General features: G+C 39.0%; 1 long non-coding RNA gene across 2 annotated transcripts in view; it reads left to right on the forward strand.

Annotated features, from left to right (window-relative positions):
• The window catches only part of LOC135089443 (uncharacterized), a 137016-nt gene extending 120857 nt beyond the window's left edge, over positions 1–16159 (forward strand). For both annotated transcript variants that reach the window (XR_010261490.1, XR_010261491.1), the window contains one exon: positions 15440–16159. This is a non-coding gene — a long non-coding RNA (uncharacterized LOC135089443). The remainder of the gene's footprint in view (positions 1–15439) is intronic.
• The last annotated feature ends 1523 nt before the right edge of the window (positions 16160–17682 follow it).

Raw genomic sequence — 17682 nt, forward strand, 5'->3', positions numbered from 1 at the left:
AAGCGTTTGGAATCTCGTGCCATCGGCTTCACTTCCGGGAGTAAGCCTTATAACGTCCCCTTCTCGACCTCCAAGCTTCAGACAGCTGAAATACTGACATGATCATATGTCATACTCCTTTTTACATCATATACTGATGATGTGCTCTCCTTTCTACTAGATCTCTAAAATGAAATTTGGTATGTCTTCCATGGGATATTGTTGTGGTTACTCCCTTCTCAAAGCATGGAGAAGCCTAGTTGGCGAGAAACTACCGTCCCATTTTCTTGACCTTTTGCATTTGTAGCGCATCACAGAAGATAATACGTGAATGTTCAAATAATGTGCTTTTAGATAGAAGTAATCACTTATCACTGTTGCCGTTTCAGAAGCATGCATTATTGTCTTTGGAATCTTTTGTCTGTGAATCATTCTCCACCAACCAACATCATGTAAGTCTTTTTCGACATGGAGAAGGTATATGACACAGTTTGGCACTGCACCACTGTATGGAGTTTTCATGACCTTCGTTTCCTACTGCCATTCTTTATTCAGCAGTTTTATCAAATCACTTTTTGCGTTTACGCATTGGGGTGCTCTGTTGGAAGACCGTTCACTCAAATGATGCTGTGCCACAGGAGAATATTCTTAGCGTCGTTATTCGCTGTGGCTATTAACAGTGTTGCCAATTATCAGTGCTGCTTCTGACAGAGTCACCGGCTCACTATAATGATGACCTGTCAATATCGTTTCCCGCAGATGGATGCCAGTAATCGAGAGGAAGTTGAAACTGGACCTTAACAGGATTTACGAATGGATTGTGCCTCTTGGTTTGTGATTTTCACCTGCAAAAACTGTGGCTATGCATTTCTGCCGTCTTCTTGGTATTCACTCTGACCCAGACCTGCATTTTTTGTAGCCGTCGTATCTCATGTGCAGAGGAGACTAGATAACTGGATTTCATATGTCACTATCGGCTGTCTTAGATAGCACATCTCCGTTTTATTAAGATTGCTTGTATGAAGACTATAATTCTTATGAAAATTGCTGCTCGTACAAGCCGGATACACACATGTAAACTGCTCTTTTTTACACAGATAACTTATCCTTTCTAAATTAGAAAATGGATATAAGATTTACTCCTCTGCTACTGAAGTCCGCCTCCATATATTGATCTTTATTCAATATGCCTGTGTTGGCAACTGGAGCATTCCGGTCGTCCCTATAGCAAGTTTGCTGATAGATGCTGGCGTCCTCCCATCGGATTTATGCCGCCATACCGCCATACTTTGATGTTGAGATGCTGGCACCATGTTCAGCGTTTTTCAAAATCTGTACCCGAGTCAACATAAACTGTTTGGTTACAGAGTTGCGTCTGTCATAGCAGATTTGGATATTTCTTCTTTGTCAGGTTGCCCGCATTGAATGCCTAGAGTTAAGACTCCTATACATTCTGAGGCGGCCTTTCCGTCCGCCGGACAAAATAAGGAATGTGAAGGCCAAACTAAGTGTGTATGGGTCACTAAGGTGGTCTATTCAGTCCGCCTCTGAAGCTGCCTGACTGATTAGATTCCAACCAGGCTGGATCCGGACAGACAAGATCCTTTTCCGGCCTGTTTGAGTGTGTGTGGGCACTTCCGGCCTAGAAGAGTCAGTCTGTCTTTATGTAGCATCATGAAAACATGGCGGGTACAAATCAAGATGAAAAAGAAAAACGGTTTTGGACCGAATTCATTGATCTTCACTGGGATTACACAATTTTTATCCAAGGGCAACAACTATTGTTTTTTATTTGTTTATGCCTAGGAAACACGGAAAAACACTGACATTTATTCATAACTTTGCTTTTGTGGCCAGGATACTGATATTTGTGAAATTTACCTATTCGCATTGGGAGAAAGTAGCGAATTTGAACTATTGTTATTTATTCTAGGATTACACAATTGAGACAATAAAATGTTAGAAATGAGTAGTCTCCAGTAGATGAAAGTCAAGGATACGGATTTTGAGGGTTATCTTGCAACTCATCTTGCCTTAAATTTTCAACAAGGTCTCAACAACCTCCTCATAGCTTTCGGCTTTGTGATTCCCCAAAAAAGCCAAGAGCCGCTGTAACAAAGCTGTTCCACGCTACTTTTTACCGTCCTAGTGAATCTTTTTGGGAGATCTCCTTGCACTCCATGACCTTTTTTGTGGACCGATGAAGACACCGGCATCCACTTTTACCGCAGACAGCTTAGGGAAGAAATCTTGCAGATACTTGATAGCTACAGACTCTTTATTTGAAGAATAAGGCCCATTTTTAAGTGCAGTGGAAGAAACAGTACCTTTCTGGGGTCGAACAATGGCTTCCGTTTTACGTTGTTCTTCCCGAACTAAACTCGGTTCGTTGTGGCCAGTCCCTCTTGTGGTAGTGTGCCACAGTGTCCCTGCTGTCCCAAAGGCAAAGATAATAATGAAACTTGATAAAACCGACTTGATAATCCATCAAGAAGTCCATCATTTTCAAGTCTCTAATAATTTCCCAACCATAATCTTCATATTTCAAGGTATCTAGCAAGAAGTTGATATCATTATGTTCCTCTTTGAGCTGGACAGAGAGAGCGCGAGGAAAAGACAGATATGTGTTTCCGTTATAAAGCAGCACTACTTTACGGCTGTCGATGAAGAGGCGCCACACATTATATTTACAGGCGATTCCAATTGCCTCAAACACATCAGTCACATCGTGGCAAGAAAACAAAGCTCATCTTGACTAATAAAAAAGCTTAAAAATGCTTGTGACGCTTTCTCAGATCTGATATTTTAACATTTTCATCAAACAAATTCCATTGTTTGAGTCTCGAATTCGAAAGTTCGGCATTAAACTTTGTGAGAAGATAATCTCTGATCAGGTCATTGGCACCATTTTGCTTGGTGTAGTAAGGATTTCTCTCTTCAGTTGCGCCTTAAATTTGGATCAATGACCTCATCTTCTGAACAATTTTTTCTTTCTTTGGAGGAGTGGGTAGGGGGAACTCAGAGCAGTGTGGCACTGGCGCAAATGGATGACATAAGGTCTGGATATATGATAGCAGGTTAGTTTCAAAACGTCGTTGTTCAGATAAAAAAAAAAAAATAATAAAATAAATAAATAAATAAATAAAGGGAATGATTGTCGTTTTCTTTATTTTTTTAAATAAAAGCAATTAGGAAATAACATTTTCTGACCAAAGGCTAAAAAAAATACAATTTTTGTTACACGGTGTTATCCATGTCTTTGTAAAATAATAAAGAATATGATAAGCAAAAAATAAATAAATAAATAAATAATCATACATATTATGTACCAACTGGAAAATTAAAAGAAAAAGATCCCTCATCAAGAAGACAAACAGTGACAAAAATAATAATGATTTGAGAAACTCTTTCCTTAAAAGAAAGTAAAAAGTTTCCAAGATCAATGAAGTCACGTGGGTTTTGGTGCTTACTATCTTAATATAGCTTCTCGAGGCACCTTTTATACTATTTACTATTATTGTCACTATCCATAGGTATAAACGAACTTTCCATTTTGCATTTTTTCTCAATTTAATCGCTATCCTTGTTGTTAAGTAAGATAATGATAATATGCAGTTACCTTTGCTACATATTATATGATATTCATGAATGGTTTCGTAGGTGTTGGTACAGATGATGTGTATAAGTCCAATCTGTGGTACTTTGACCTTCTTTTGTTCCTGAAGGATAAAGAAACTCAAAGGACCTTATATTCAAATACTAAGGAGGTTTGTGAAACATAAAAACTTCTGAAATCCATTAACTGTAAATGTCATATTCAGTATAGACCTCTCTCTCTCTCTCTCTCTCTCTCTCTCTCTCTCTCTCTCTCTCTCTCTCTCTCTCTCTCTCTCTCTCTCTCGCTCGCTTGCTCGCAAATTCTAAGATGAGCGTATTACAGTATTTTCGTTTTGAAGTACTCAAGGAAACTCCCTCCCTCCCTCCTAATTACACAGCCTCTGTTGTGACTTCCCTCCTGACCTGTATCTTCGATTTCACAATACGCATCTCTTTTAGTTTTCGTAAGGTAATTGTGCAGAATACAGCAAGTCATGGCTGTCGAATGTACATGTTCCAATGTCATGATGAAGAATGCGGAACCGTGATGATATGACACCAAAAGCGTTTTTCACAATTCTCCTTACACGTGACAGTCAGTAGTTAAACACTTTCCTGGCATGGCATTCCTTTTGTGAGTAAGGTTTCATCAAATTTCCTGAGAGCAAAGTCCTCATATCCAACGAAGAGGAAAGAGAATGCATTTTGTGACTCTTCTGGTACAGCAGGTGGCGGGATGTGCAAGTCTTCATTGCAAAAATTTTGTGAGGGATACGGGCTACCAAATAAGGTGGGTGAAGACAGCTGTCCCCTGGGTTGGATATCGAGAGTGAAAAGAGAGGGAAAACTATCACATTTAATATCGCAGCACAAGAAAATGTCACAAGATGTAGTAATCCACGCTCCTCCCTGGCGTCAGACGCACTCAGCAACGGCAGGCCACGGGTTAAAGGGGAACGAGCAGGTAGACTCGTTCGCCTGCCAACACTTGATGTTGTCACGTAATGGAGCGAGGCGAAAGGCCGAGCACACGTGTTGCCTCCAGGAGGGCGAGGTCAGGGGCGTCACGGGTAACATGGAGGAAATGTAGCCAAGGAATGTTGTATGGCTAGGCACACATCTGGTCCACAGTCTATTCAACCAGTAAGGCTAGATTGTAGAGAAGAACAGCAGAATATTGGAACAGCAGAGTTGCTAACCGGGCTAAGGCCAGCAGCAGTTCCCAGGAGCAGGGTAGATTGGCTGGAGAGACCACGGTAGTCGTGAGAACGCAGTCGAGTAACAGCTGAGTCTGCCAACACTATCACGTAATACCCGTAGGTCGGGTTAGGTACGAACCCTCTGTGTTTCGGAAGCGTGTGAGGAGGAGGAGCGAAGCGAGTAACAGCTGTGAAAAGAGGGAGTGTGTTTAATAGTCTTTCCTTGACAGATTTTCATAAAAACGTCTTACTTGAAGCACTCCTCCATCTGAAATGCGTCTATTCACTCCAAAATTTCATAAAAGAAACTCATACTTGGTATTGACAATGGCCAATAGCACAAGACTATGAAAGCCATCGTAGTTGTAAACGTATGACTCAAAATTTAGTGGAGGTACAATATTCACGTGCTTACAATATATTGCATCTAGGCACTTACGAAAATTTCAAATGGTGTTGAAATCAGTAGCAATTTGTGTCCACTTGTCTTCATCAGATGGAAACTGAAAAGAAAAAAAAATGCACATACTACTTTCGAGACATTGCTAATTGTGTTCATGAGTTGTACGATTTTATGGTGTGTGTGTGTGTGTGTGTGTGTGTGTGTGTGTGTGTGTGTGTGTGTGTGTGTGTTTGTGTGTGTGTATGTGTGTGTGTGTGTGAGTGTGTGAGTGTGCTGTATTCGTGGCCTGTATTTGATTCTTGATTTCAATGTGTTCTCGTGTCATTCAGATAAAGAAAATTAGTTATCAGATGTCTTTTTTTATCATAAACTCTTTCATAACTATATTTAATTCTCACCTTCCTGTACTTATTTTGTAAGGCTCTTTTAATTGGATCATATGTTTCAGGTATGATTTGTCCTAGGTCTTGTAGATAAATAGATACTGAACATTTCAGGTCTTCTTAGGAAAGACCCGTGACCAAAAAAACAGACTAGCCACTAGCCTTTCATTTGTTGTAATACCCGTCCGCATGCGCGTCTTGCTTTTCATTGTGTGGACTTACTAAGGACAATAATTGCAAATACGTTTCCTCATTCACTCGTAGGATTTATTTATTTATTATTTATTTTTCCTGCAGCCAATTTTTAGCCCCACATTTTTCTGTCTTCTTTTCTTCTTCCTGTCTTTCATCAACACTGTAATGGCAGATTTAGCGAAAAAATTTATTTCTGTGTCGTCCATTGTAGAGGCCATATTGATACGCATGCTATGCCGCTCGTGCTTGAACTGAAGGCTTGCCTGAACAAACTAATATGTAGGGGTGGCTCCGGCCGTGCGTTCATACTACCTGAACGCATGGCCAGGCAGGCGGCCTGCGGGTGTATGGGGGGGCTTTAGATACTGGCAGCTTCTTTTAATGCAGACATGCAGCCATGTAGTTGATAAAAAAAATAAATAAATAAAATAAAAAAGAAATTTCTACTCACGTTAGTTATCTCTTTTCTCTGTTTTTTTTTTTTTTTAATATTTGTAGTGACTCGCAAAACACTCTCTGCCACAGGACATTGTATCTATTTTAATGCGCATACATTGTTTTCATTCATTCTTAGAGTGGCTCTGAACATTGAAACAGCAGGGTTACCAGAAAGAATTTTGCTGAGTCCCAGCCCAGGTGTGTGTCTTACTATTCCTATTCACCGCCGAACTTTGTCATTATACTTGCCCTTTAGATAAATTTTAATCTTTTCTCTGTCTTTTTTTTTTTTTTTAAATATTTGGAATGACTCACAAAACACTCTCTGCCACAGAATACTGTATTTATTTTAATGCGAATACATTGTTTTCATTCATCGTATAGTGGCTCTGAGGACTGAAACAGCAGGGCTACCAGACAGAATTCTGTTGAGTCCTAGCCCAGGTGGGTGTCTCATTCTGCGTCACTGGTTACTAGAGAGACTAGGAACGTCACTGTCTTTTTATCAGTAAAAAGGAACACTTCACGTTTAAGTCGAGAGTATGTTGAGGGTTCATGCGCACACTCTCAGTCACAGAGCCGAGTCCAACTAGAGGCAAGCCAACACTCTCGATGTAGCCCTCCGCCTCGCACTGCTCTTCACCTCACACGGCTCTCCACTTCACACTTTTCGTACCGGGAGATGCCGCATTCTAGCATGCAGCGGACGTTGACATAACAGCCGTCTTTGCATCAGCACCTCTTGACTGGGGTTAATGACTACTGTTTTGCTAATTAGCGATATTCATCAGTCTTCTACACTAAACGAACAAACTTCGAACGACTAAACGAACACAGCTTCCGTGATGTTTAACAAAGGGTCTCTTCCTACCTGTTCCAGTACTCAGCTTTTTATCACGCCAGCAGCAAGAACATTGTATTAAAGGTAGCGTTATATTTACAGGCTTAAACAAAAGTTTCACTCGTCAGTAAGTAAAATTTCTTTACATCCACAACAGCAAAATTCACTCGTTATGGGAACTGCAGTAACGTGGTGTATCCAAAATATTACAGCGAGCCAATGTAACTTCACTGCACTGTAGGATTGTGTTGTCTTGGTTACTGGAGTGCGTTAAGAATACGTCACTGACTTTTTATCGGTTAAACAGTGACACATTGTTTTCAGTTTGTTTTGAGTTTCGTGCACATACTCACGCAGCACCAAGTCCAACAGGAAACACGCCAGCCTCTCATTTGCCGCGCCCACTAACAGTTGCACGAACAGCACACTGTATACTGCATGCATCCGGAGACGCCCCGCTTAACATACAACGAACGAAGACACAATATGCATGTTTGTATTAACACCTCGTAATTAGGATGGTATGCTGGATGGCGACATTTCATCAGATGAAAAACAGGTAAGTTTCCTAAAGCAAATGAACAAAGGAAAATTTCTGTGATGTTTAACAAAATGTCTGTTCCTACCTATCCTTATCCTATCTATGGTTACATTCTTGTCCCTGCCTACGTATGGTTACAAGGGCTACATGTCGTTCGCTTTGTAAATGAGATACCAACTTAAAAGCAATTGAGGAAGACACATAACGAACAACGCTGGCTTCTCGGGCCTGGGTCAGTGGGGTCCGTGTCTTAAGGACATCATGAACAGCGCCAGATATCCCTGTATTAATATCCCTTCTCGGGCCTGGGTCAGTGGGGTCCGTGTCTTAAGGACATAATGAACAGTGCCAGATATTCTTGTGTTAATGCCGGTCAGTTAAGGGCCGTATTCCCTCACTTGTAATTAGTGGATTCAACTCCTGCCCCGCTTAAATTATTTATTTATTTATTTATTTATTTATTTATTTATTTATTTATTCATTTTTTTTATTATTTTGATCTTGAATTACATCTTATTTATGTTTTAATTTTACCTTTCATTTTAACATTATTGGTATTATTATGCCATGTAACCTTATTTGGTGTGGCGCCATGCAAGAATTTGTGTAATTATTTTACAACATATTTAAACATATTCGTATATTTATATATTTCCATAAATACATACATATGTATAAATAGATGGTTGCAAGATACAAAGATTACCTGAACTTCTTAAACTCTGGTTTTAGGAAGAAGACAAGATATTATTTTCCATCAGCAAAATTGACTTCAATCCATTTTCTTTGCCTGAATAATAATCTGATATAAACTTTTATTCTTGCTCTGGTGATGTCTGTGCTCTACCATTAAAATATCACATGGAACTCATCTTCTACGACAACAGCATCAGTTATTACGATTCCAATATTTTCTCCTGGTGCCACGATACGTACTGTAATTTATGTTATTGGCAATTTGTTACTTGTTTTGTTGTTTGTACGTAATTCATTTATCATAATGTGGTTTTTCATTGACAAGGTTATTATATACAGCTGTTAATTTCAATAAATAGCTTCAGCTGTTTATTGGATCGTATTCCATTGGTATTTTAATCTTAACTCAACTGGCTTTTTTTTTTATTATGTTTGAATTGTAAAGTCCTTTCTTAGCCACACACCAGTTATGCCACATTCATAAAATAAATTCCTTACATATAATAGCCATGGTGCGAAACATAAACCTAACATATCAACTTGTGAGAGACATTTATGCATAAAAAAAACTAAAATGAAATAAAAAGTAAAAATTCAGTTTCTTGATAATATATTAATCTTGAACAATAATTAGTAATTTTATATTTAATATTCATTTTTTGCAATAATGGGTTTCCCACAAACAAGTTTTTACTTCTTTGAACATGCAAAATATCCTTTAGATAATTATTTCTAGCGATTCTGTTTCGCTCATAGTATCGTAGCCCAATATCTCTGTTTCGTAGACAATTGTAGGCAATTGTAGGTTATATATTTCTTGTCGTAAATCAAATTTACGACATGTATCGATCAATGAGTTCATCGCTTTCTTTTAGTTTAACTCCATTTCATGAAACCTGGTATTACAATAATAAAAGACTATAACTAAGTAGTTGTATTAAATAACAAAATTTTTATTTTCCCCACCGAATTTGAGTTCACATACACTGGTTCCTAGTTTATTTCTACTAAAGATAAAAACTTTAGTTTTACCGCAGTTTACTTATTTATCTATTTATTTATTTTTTTTTTTCAGTCGCTACAGCATCTTTACAAAGCTAACAAAACTTTTCCGGTACCACACATCATAATGGTATTCTCACTTAATAATTTCAGATACCACAGATGTCCCCAGCTCTTCTGGTATCGATCTTAAATGTCTTGACACCCCCCTCAACTTTTTCTTCATTATCTTCCGCAACACTCGCGATCTTAGATCTAATTTTTAATCTGAGGGCACTTCTCCTCTATTAAAACTTATCTTCTTTTCCTCACCGAAACACAGGTGTCTGAGCCAACTCTATCTGTTCCCTCCTACATTATCCTCATTTTCGATCCAAAGATGGATGTTGCGTCTATGTGCGCAACGACTTAACCTGCTCTCGTGACCACGTACTTGAATTTTGCGAGTTTTCCACCATCCGGCTACGACCACAAAGTCACTCAATAACTAAATGTACTTGTGCTGCATACCTCTAACCTAACTCCTCTGACTATAAGATATTGTTTAACTACTTAACTTTCAAAGTACAGCATATAATGACATTCTCCCCTTTTGCGAAGATCTCCATTCTTGAATATTTCAAGGTTCATCACCAGCTTTGGCTTTCATCTTCCTTCACTTACCATCCTTGCTAAACTAGCCTTGACTTCTGCAACACCCTTCTTGTATTCCTGACCGTCTTGGAGAAACATCCAACATTTTCAAACTTTTTCTTAAACGTCTAACACTTCTGCTTATGCTGTTACTTTATCTTCTCTGTTGTGTTCCTCCAATCACAATCTCATATCTGTATCTTGTCCTATCCTTCCAATCCTTACTCAGGATCCCCAAAAGTGGAGTTTCCTCTGGAGTTTTGCCTCTGCTAATTGGGGGGGACCTGAGCAGGTGATAGTGACAGTGTCTAGCATGGAGGCGTACATTCCCCACTCTTTCTCTCGACCTAAACCTTCCAAACCTTGGTTCAACACAGCCCTTTCTCGTGCTATACATGTTAGAGAGGTGGCCCATAAAGAGCACTTGTGCCTTCCATCACCTCAATCTCATGCAGTTTATATTTCTGCCCGGAATCATGCTAAGTCTGTTTTCCAACTAGGCAAAACCTCCTTCATCAAAAGAAAGTGTCAGAATCTTCCAAGATTTAACACCCCTCGTGACTTTTGGCACCTATCCAAAATCATCTCCAATAACTTTGCTTCTTCATTTTTCCCTCCTTTATTTCAACCTGATAGCATCACTGCCATCTCATCGATTTTTAAATCTGAACTTTTTGCTCAAACCTTTGCGAAAAACTCTACTTGGAAGAATCAAGGCCTGTTCCTTCCACTCCTCCACCCTTTGACTACTTTATGCTACCCATTAAAATCCTTCGTAATGATGTTTTCCATGCCCATGCTGCCCTAAACCCTCAGAAGTCTTATGGACATGATGGAGTCCTTCCTATTGCTCTCCAAAAATGTGCCTCTGTGCTTGCACCTTGCCTAATCAGTATTCCCAATCATTTATCCCTTTCTCTGGTCAACTCTGGAACTCCCTGCCTGCTTCTGTATTTCCACCTTCCTACGACTTGAATTCATTCAAGAGGGAGGTTTCAAGACACTTATCCACCAATTTTTGACCACTGCTTTGACCCTTTTATGGGACTGGCATTTCAGTGGGCATTTTTTTATTAGATTTTTGTTGCCCTTGGCCAGTATCCTTCCTACATAAAAAAAAAAAAAACGCTGTCAAATTTGCTTGCATTCAGCCTGCTTTTAAAATGGGTGATCGTTTAAATTTTCTGCCCCTCTCGTTTTAATCTTCTACCCCTCTAAAGCTTTTCAACCTATCTTGAGCAGGAAGATTCTTAAACATATATCACTTCATAACCTTCTATCTAATCACCAGTATGGGATCCGTCAAGGCTGCTCTATTGTTGATCTTTTTGGCCTTCCTAACAGAATCTTTGTCATCCTCTTTTAGAGACTTTGGTGAAACTTTTGCTATTGCCGTAAATGTATCAATAGCTTTCAACAGAATTTGGCAAAAAGCTTTGATTTCCAAACTATCCTCCTACGTCTTCTATTCTTCTCTCTCTAACTTCATTTCAAATTTCCTTTCCAATTGTTTTATTGCTGCTTTTTTTTTTATGCAGAAGGGACACTAGCCAAGGGTAACAAAAATCCAATATAAAAAAAAGCCCACTGAGATGGAAGTCCAAGAAGGGGTCTAAAGCGGTAGTCAAAAATTAAAGGATAAGTGTCTGGAAACCTCCCTCTTGAAGGAATTCAAGTCATAAGAAGGTGTAAATACAGAAGCAGGCAGGGAGTTCCAGAGTTTACCAGAGAAAGGGATGAATGATTGAGAATACTGGTTAACTCTTGCATTAGAGAGGTGGACAGAAGGGATGAGAGAAAAAAGAAAGTCTCGTGCAGCGAGGTCGTGGGAGCAGGGGAGACATGCTGTTAGTGAGATCAAAAGAGCAGTTAGCATGAAAATAGCGGTAGAAGACAGCTAGAGATGCAACACTGCGGCAATGAGAGAGAGACCGAAGACAGTCAATTAGAGGAGAGGAGTTGATGAGACGAAAAACTTTCGATTCCACCCTGTCTACAAGAGCGGTATGAGTGGAACACCTCCAGACATGTGAAGCATACTCCATACATGGACGGAGTTAGCAGCTGAAAAAGGGGGGGGGGGTAAAACTGGCAGAGACGTCTCAGAACGCTTCACTTCATAGAAGTTGTTTCAGCTAGAGATGAGATGTGTTCCAGAGAGATGCGAGGTGTTTCCACTTCAGATTATAAGTATAGGACAGACCGAGGATGTTCAGTGCAAAAGAGGGGGCAGTTGAGTGTCATTGAACAAGAGGGGATTGTTGTCTGGATGGTTGTGTCGTGTTGATAGATGGAGGGATTGAGTTTTTGAGGCATTGAACAATACCAAGTTTGCTCTGTCCCAATCAGAAATTTTAAAAAGATAAGAAGTCAGCCGTTCTGTGGCTTCCCAGCCTGAAATGTTTACTTCCTGAAGGGTTGGGCTTCTAAGAAAAGACGTGGAGAATTGCAGGGTGGTATCATCAGCGTAGCAGTGGATAGGACAAGAAGTTTGGTTTAGAAGTTTATTGATGAATAATAAGAAGAGAGTAGGTGACAGGACAGAACCCTGAGGAACACCACTGTTAATAGATTTAGGAGAAGAACAGTGACCGTCTACCACAACAGCAATAGAACGGTCAGAAAGGAAACTTGAGATGAAGATAAAGAGAGAAGGATAGAAACCGTAAGAGGGCACTTTGGATATCAAAGCTTTGTGCCAGACTCTATCAAAAGCTTTTGATATATCCAAGGCAACAGCAAAAGTCTCACCAAAATTTAAAAATAGGGTAACCAAGACTCAGTAAGGAAAGCCAGAAGATCAACAGCAGAGCGGCCTTGATGGAACCCATAATGGCGATCAGATAGAAAGTTGTGAAGTGATAGATGTTTAAGAATCTTCCTGTTCAGGACAGATTAAAAAAACTTTAGATAGGTAGGAAATTAAAGCAATAGGAACTTCTTAGGAACAGGCTGAATGTAGGCAAACTTTCAGCAAGAAGGAAAGAAGGCAAGGTGCAAGCACGGAGGCACAGTTTCGGAGAACAATAGGAGGGACTCCATCAGGTCCATAAGCCTTCCGTGGGTTTAGGCCAGCGAGGGTATTGAAAACATCTTTGCGAAGAATTTTAATAGGTAACATTAAATAGTCAGAGGGTGGTGGGAGAGGGAGGAAAAAGCCCAGAATCGTCCAAGGTAGAGTTTTTAGCAAAGGTTTGAGCTTTAGAAATAGATGTGAAAGCAGTGTTACCATCTGGTTGAAATAAAGGAGAAAAGAAGAAGAAGCAAAGTTATTGGAGATATTTTTGGTTAGATGCCACAAGTCACGAGGGGGGAAAGATTTTGATACTTTCTCTTAATGAAGGAATTTTTGGCTAGTTGGAGAACAGACTTGGCATGATTCAGGACATAAATTTTAAGTGCATGAGATTCTGGTGATGGAAGGCTTAAGTACTTTTCGTGGGCCACCTTTCCATCATGTATAGCACGAGAACAAGCTGTGTTAAACCAAGGTTTGGAAGATTTAGGCCGAGAAAAAGAGTGAGGAGTGTACGCCTCCATGCCAGACACTATCACCTCTGTTATGCTCTCGGCACACAAAGACGGGTTCCTGACAAGGAAGCAGTAGTCATTCCAAGGAAAATCACCTCCTCAGGTCCCCCCAACTAGCAGAGGCAAAACGCCGGAGGCACATTTGCTTAGGGGGATCCTGAGGAGGGATTGGAGCGATAGGACAATATACAGATTTTGATCGGAGGACCCCAACGGAGAAGAGAGGGTGACCGCATAAGCAAAAGGATCAGAGGTCAAGAAAAGGTCAAGAATGTTGAGCGCATCTCCAAGACGGTCAGGAATACGAGTAGGGTGTTGCACCAATTGCTCTAGGTCATGGAGGATAGCAAAGTTGAAGGCTAGTTCACGTGGATGGTCAGTGAAGGGAGAGGAAAGCCAAAGCTGGTGGTGAACATTAAAGTCTCCATAAAGAATGGAGATCTCTGCAAAAGGGAAGAGAGTCAGGATGTGCTCCACTTTTTAAGTTAAGTAGTCAAGGTTGTGATAGATGGTCACTGTTCTCTTAATTCTATTAACAGCGGTGTTCCTCAGGGTTATGTCCTGTCACCCACTTTCTTCCTTTTATTTTTTCGATGATTTTGCATTCCAAACTTCTTGTCCCATTAACTCTTACACTGATGATACCAATATGCACTTTTCCACGTCTTTTCGTCGACGTGCAACCCTTCAGGAAGTAAACAATTCACGCACGAAAACCACAAAACTCATGACTTTGGATCTCTATAAAATTTGTGATTTGGGTAGAGCAAATTAGTATTGTTCACTGTCTCAAAACTCATTTCTTCTGTCTATAAACTCAACAAAAATTTCCTGACAACTACTCCCTCTTCTTCAGTGACGCTCAACTGTCTCCCTCTTCTACAAAAAATATTTTCAGTTTCTCCTTTAATTATAAATAAAAGATAAACCGAAAATGTAAAGTTTCTAGTTTAGATTATACATGTAATCTAGACTGGAAACCTCACATCTCAGGTTTAGCTAAAATAACAGCTTCTATTAAGTTAGGCGTTCTGAGTCATCTCCTGAAATTTTTCTCACTCCCTCCCACTAGCTAACTCTGTACAGAGGCCTTATCTGCCTGTGTATGGAGTATGCTTCACATAAATGGGGTGGTTCCATTCATCCTCTGTTTTAGACAGGGTGGAGTCATAAGCGTTTCGTCTTAACACCTCTCCTCAGACTGACTGTCTTGTTTCCTATCACCGTAATGTTGAATCTCTTGCTATATTCTACAGCAATTTTCAGGCTCACTGCCCTTCTGATCCTACTAACTCCATGCCTCACCTCCTCCCACAGCCTCGCTTCACAGGCTTTTTTTTTCTCTTATTCCTATTCTGTCCAACTTTCTAATGCAAGAGTTAACCAGTATTCTCAATCGTTTATCTTTCTTAGCTTTTTCTTGTTAACTCTGGAACTCCATGCCTGTTTCTTGATTACTTCCATCCTATAACTTGGACTCTTTCACGAGGGAGGTTTCAAGGCACTTATTCTTCAATTTTCGATCTCTTGACATCTTTTTGGTATTGGTACCTCAGTGTTTTCTCTCTCTCTCTCTCTCTCTCTCTCTCTCTCTCTCTCTCTCTCTCTCTCTCTCTCTCTCTCTCTCTCTCTCTCTCTCTCTCTCTCTCTCTCTCTCTCTCTCTCTTTTGTTTCCCTTGGCCGGTGACCCTATTCAGTAAAAAAAAATAAAAAAAGAGTTCACAAGTCATCATTATAGTGTAAGTAAAGAAAAAACAATTCAGTAACCCATGGTTCAATAATATGCAAAAAAAGTGAATAGATTTCCATCTCGTCTAACCGATACATTACACAAAAAGCGCTAGAGATCTATTAATTTAACACAATATCACATGGTATAATACATGCTCCTGAATAGTTGTTTTTGTTGAGAGAGAGAGAGAGAGAGAGAGAGAGAGAGAGAGAGAGAGAGAGAGAGAGAGAGAGAGAGAGAGAGAGAGATAATATTATACATTTAATTAGTTTCAGAAAGAAAATTATGGAATGCCATCGATTGCATCAAACTACCAACTTGTTTGATCGATCCAAGTTCGTTTGTATGTGGGTTGGAGGAATGTTAGCTCGCGCAATTGCTCAAGAAACTGGGGCCAGCGTTACCACAATATGTCGATGGATCAGGAGGTGGAGGAAAGAGGGTCACATAAACACCAAACCCCGTAGAGGAAGACCACGAAAAAATAAAATGTATATAATGAAATACTTGGGTGACCATATTATACCAACTTCTCAAGCAGTTTCCAATGTTTTCTCAAAAAAAAAAAAAAACATATCTTTCTCCATGTATCTGTTTATCTCCCTTAGCTGAACTTTTATATCAACAAAATATAAATAGCGACATTCTTCATTTCCCATACATTAACAACTATATAAAAAGTGTTGAAGCCTACGACGCCATGTTCTATCCAGAAGCTGACCAATAAATCAATGACAGTTTCCTAAAATAAATATTTGAAATTAGGTAAAGTATATGTATACAACATAGAAAAGCTTTATTTTTTTTTTTTTTTATGTTTTTCATATCAAATATCACTGAATCCTTTTCAAATAGTAACATCAACTGGTTATGATTATCATCCAATTTATGTGTTGTATTTTGCCACAGAGCCAGACGCTAACCATCGTTCATTTACCTATGCATATTGTGAAATGTGCTTACTTAAGAAAAATAAATGGTAACGAAAGTTTTGTTGTTTTGAGTCTACTTACATTGGTTTATGCGTAGATGCACATGAGAGAGAGAGAGAGAGAGAGAGAGAGAGAGAGAGAGAGAGAGAGAGAGAGAGAGAGAGAGAGAGAGAGAGAGAGACATAAGAACATAATAATAAAAAAAAACAAAATAATAAGGGAAGCTGCAATAAGCCATCAAACATATACATGGCAGTCCCTGTATGAAATATACTTACCTATCTCCACCTATCATCCCCAGTCATAAATCTGTTTAATCTTCTCTTAAAGCTTCCTAATGGCTTGATCGATGAGTCCGTTCCATTCATCTACCACTCTATTTGAGAACAAATTCCTTCTTATCTCTTTTATTTTATTTATTTATTTATTTATTTTCAAGATTGAATCCGTTATTTCTTGTTATATCCTGGTTATTGAACATAAGGATTTTGCTCATGCTCCTCTTGTTATAACCCTTATACCATTTAAAGGTTTCTCTCAGGCCCCATCTTAACCTACGTAAGGAATACCCCTCCTCTCCTGTATCCTTTTAGTCATTTTCGTTTGTACTGATTCAAGTAGACTTTGATATTACTTCGGGACTTGTACTTCTAACACTCCTAACAATTAATCCTAATACCCTATTTGTACTATTTCTGGCCTCTATGCATTGCTTTCTTAGACGGGGTTCAGATCTAACTATAACTCCTAAATCTTTTTTCGTACCCTAAACTTACTAGAGCTCCGTTGTTTATTGTGCACCAACTGTGTAGGTTTCCTGAACAGTTGGTACATTGTTACATTGCATTTATTGATATTAAACTGCATTTGCCATCTGCCTGTCCATTCGTTCTTCCTATCCAAATCTGCCTCAAAGGGGATGGCAACCAATTCTGACCTACCTATCTTCGTGTCATTTTCAAATTTACTAACATCACTACTATCCACTATCCAAGTCATTGATATATATTACAAACAACAATGGTCCTAATACTGATCCCTGTGGCACCCCACTAATTACTTGACCCCACTGGCATTTAGAGTCATTTATTACAACTTTCTGTCGCCTGTCGCTTAGCCACGACTTTATCCAGTCTAACGTCTTCACATATAGGTCATGTAATTAGTGGCGTGCCACAAGGATCAGTATCAGGGCCATTGTTATAGATATATATATATATATATATATATATATATATATATATATATATATATATATATATATATATATATATATATATATATATATATATATATATATATATATATATATATATATATATATATATATATATATATATCAATGACTTGGATAGTGGAATTAATAGTGATGTTAGTAAATTTGTGGATGACACAGATAGGTAGATTAATTAGGGCAGAATCGGATGCCATCGCCTTGCAGGCAGATTTAGATAGGATGAATGAATGGACGGATAGATGGCAAATGCAATTTAATATCAATAATTGCAAAGTACTTAGCGTAGGTAGAGGAAACCCACACAGTATGTACACATTAAACAACCAAACTCTGTTATGTACAG

The sequence above is a fragment of the Scylla paramamosain genome, chromosome 33 (assembly GCF_035594125.1).
Source record: "Scylla paramamosain isolate STU-SP2022 chromosome 33, ASM3559412v1, whole genome shotgun sequence".
Lineage (NCBI taxonomy): Eukaryota > Metazoa > Arthropoda > Malacostraca > Decapoda > Portunidae > Scylla > Scylla paramamosain.